This window comes from Limulus polyphemus, unplaced genomic scaffold, assembly GCF_000517525.1.
Source record: "Limulus polyphemus unplaced genomic scaffold, Limulus_polyphemus-2.1.2 Scaffold8262, whole genome shotgun sequence".
In the NCBI taxonomy this organism is placed as follows: Eukaryota; Metazoa; Arthropoda; class Merostomata; order Xiphosura; family Limulidae; genus Limulus; species Limulus polyphemus.
In genome coordinates this window covers 25,506-29,377 of record NW_013673872.1, presented here as the reverse complement: position 1 = coordinate 29,377, position 3,872 = coordinate 25,506, and positions in this window count along the sequence as shown.

Here is a 3,872-nt window from a genome sequence, read left to right as displayed (position 1 = left end):
CGTTTACTCAGAGAAGAACGTACTTGAATTGAAAGGCGTTTTTAATTGGTTGCATCCGTCTAGAAATTTTTGGACGACTTTTCGAGCTGCTAGAGCAGGTCTTCATCAGGTCAAGTAACATATAAACCATTAACACTGTGCAGAAGTGTGAATTTAATATCTTACAAAGGGTGGTGAATTTGATCATCGCCTAAATAATCTAGTCAAATGTATATAATAAAAATCAGGCTCACGCTTGACCATTAGATACACACATTTTACTTCTCTCCCACGGGGAGAATGGATCTATTCAGCTTACCATCTAAGTTTCGGTATTCCCGTTTTCTAAATATTCAATGGGGTGAATGTTGTTCAGCAAATTAACCTACAAGGTTACAAAAAACTCGTGCTATGGCTATTTAAATACTGCAGTTTCCAGTAATATTGGCTTTCTTCAATGATCCACAAACGAAGCTTTATATATGGCTATAAGATATAGATATACTGCAGTTTCCAGTAATATTGGCTTTCTTCAATGATCCACAAACGAAGCTTTATATATGGCTATAAGATATAGGAATTAAATGACTTGAGTATTTTTAAATACAACACACAAACATACTTTAGACTCCTTTCCGAATGATGAATCGAGCCTTTCCTAATTTGGAACTGAATGACTAGAAGAAAGGCAGCTAGTGAACTAGTATCCACTGCTAACTCTTGGATTACTCTTGCGTGATCGAATAGTTGGGGTAGAAAGCTCGAAGAGATCATTTGTTTTTACAACTTCTTCCAAACCTTATTTGTAACCAGGCAATATTCGTCTTCTGTATTGTTAATTATATATAATAAAATTAGAATGCTAATGTGGTAGTTTTAAATTGTTAAAATATCACCTTAATAGCAAGTGTTTAGAGGTTAACCTTATACTTCAGTTGACAGAACACTTGTCTGGCATCCAAAGGTTCTGGGGTTCAAATCAGAGTCAAGGAAATAAAAATGAAATTACCACTCTAACGAAATAGAAATGTTATAACTACAGCTAGATTGGAAAGATGTTTGTTTTTTGAATTTCATGCAAAGCTACACAAGGGCTATCTGCGCTAGCCATCCCTAATCTAGCAGTGTAAGACTAGAGGGAAGGCAGCTAGTCATCACCACCCACCAACAACTCTTGGGCTACTCTTTTACCAATTAATAGTGGGATTGACTGTAACATTATAATGCCCCCATGGCTGAAAGGTTGAGCATGTTTGGTATGACAGGGATTCAAACCAGCAACTCTCAGATTACGAGTCGAGCGCCCTAACCACCTGGCTAGATTGGAAAGAAATGTGACTGACAAAAACGACTTAACACAAATGTGCATCAGGACAAAATAAAAATTTATTGCATACTTATTGGGTTTTTCTCTTAGATTTCTCTAGGGCTGCTAACACTTGGAGAGGGGAAATGACCTTCATGCCCATATTAACTAGTGCTGACCTATATATATATCATCCTAGTTTTAGGCATAGCTCACATGCTTATTGAAGTAAGACAATATTCTGAACAAGTACGTTTAAGCTTTAAAATGATATAAAGGCAAATATTAATCCAAGGTAGAATTGACAACATCACATAACCACAAGAACACTAACTAAAAGCATGAAAACGTATATAAAATTTCTGAATACACCAGAATAAAGATATATTCATATAATATGCTAGGGCTCTACGAATAAAAACAACTGATCACCAGCTAGATATATGTATTTATGGCTAAAAAATCAATTTGTGATAACAGCTTTCATTTTGATTTAATATCAATGTTCTACTTCTCCCTAAAGGCAAAAAAAAAAAAATCCCTAAAATACTAAGTCCTGCACACATTTCTATCTTGGAATTGATGCATACTTGACAGAATAATTATCACAACTTCATGCAGTGTATTACAGTTTCACATATTCTGTAAGAATCATCATTTTATACTGATTTCCATAGCAAAGGTTTATCAATGTGTATAGTGATTTCTATATGGCACAAGTTATATGATTGTTTGTTATGGATTTCGTGCAAAGCTACACGAGGGCTATCTGTGCTAGCCGTCCCTAATTTTGCAGTGTAAGACTAAAGGGAAGGCAGCTGGTCATCACCACCCACCGCTAACTCTTGGGCTACTCTTTTACCAACGAATAGTGGGATTGACTGTCACATTATAATGTACGCATGGCTGAAAGGGCGAGCATGTTTGGTGTGACTGGGAATCGAACCCTCGACCCGCAGATTGTGAGTCGAGCACCCTAACCACCTGGCCCAAGTTATATGAAAATTGTATATTTCACTAGACATAGAATCACATTTTTAGTTGTTTAATACTCTTTCTTAATTTCTGTTCACATGGCAGAAGTTTTGAGGATATCAGTTTGTAACAAGTTTAATATAATATCACAGGACAACGAGGGACTTTTGGTCCATCTAGACCATCCTATCAACTAAATTCAACTAAACACTAAAAGAAAAACACTCAAAGCCAATCTTTATCATTCAAATAGTTATCAAGCTTTCCCTTAAACCCCTTTAAATTAAATGCATCTACCAAACCTGAAGACAAACTGTTCCAAAACCCAACCACCCTTTTAAAAAATAAAGTTGTCTTAGCTGAAGATGATTCCTACCCTCCAAAATTTTAAACTTGTGATTCTTGTAGAGATACAGTAAGGGTGAAAAAGATGAAGTAAGTTAGGTAATAGCAACAAATAACAACAAAAGGAGAGATGGGAATAGGAAAATCATGAAAACACTGTATTTGTAGACTACCCTTTTTTAGATTCTGAGGCAGATATTTAAGGTCCTTCGATGGTGACAGAAATAGTTGATGGAACTGTAGCATTTGTTTGGAGCTCATTCCCAGAACAATGCTAATCTGCCAAAAACATTTACATGCATTGTTGGCATATAGTGACATTATCAGCTTGAAACATATGGAAGAAAATAAATATCTTGGGATTTACAGCCTCTAGTGGCAGTAAAACACAGAGATTAGCTCAGATTGAAAATCTTATGATACCAGTGTCCTTTTTCTTCCATTTTGTTCTGCACATTCCAACAATCTGATCAACAAATATATATGGATGACTAACTTTCTCCATGAAAGTCATAAACCTTCCTTGTTCATGTTTTAAACTTCTATATTCTTCCTTTATTACAGATGTATAAACCAAACATCGATGAAGAAGAGCTTATCATTATGGCTTAATAACTTCATATATTTTTAAATAACAAAGCTACTTTTCCCAGTCTAATTTAGTTAGTTTTTTATATTTGTATTAGTTTGTACCAATCGTTCAGTGCTTTAAGATCTACTCTTGCCTATTAATGATGAGGTTACATTAAATACTCCTAAGTTAAAACTGAGGTGAATTTAGTTTTTGGCTCACGAGACGTTTTGCACATAACTTCCATAATATAAAGTACTAAGAAAATATAATAAAAAGTGTCCTGTATTGCATCATCAAAACACAATTTTAAATATATTAAAATACACTATTAGGCATAACATTTTAAGATGCATTTAAAACCAAAAAGAGAAGATTTTCAAATAGGGTGTGCTCTGCAGAGTTCAAATGAAGTGAAAAACAGGCAGATAATACTCAATGAACAAAATACTTTATTCAAAATCAAGTGAATATGGCACATGAACTTTAGAACAACATATTTGCATTAGGGTTAGCCCATTCTGTTTGATAGCTTTTGGGCAATGAGAAACAGGCAACTTCACTAAAAAAGCAAGACAAAAGTTGGTTTAACAGCAAAAATAACCTCAGCTAAAAGTATAAAATAATCTTCATAATACAAAAACCTTATATAATAAATATATGTTAAACAGTTCAGTCAATATAATTAATGAAACT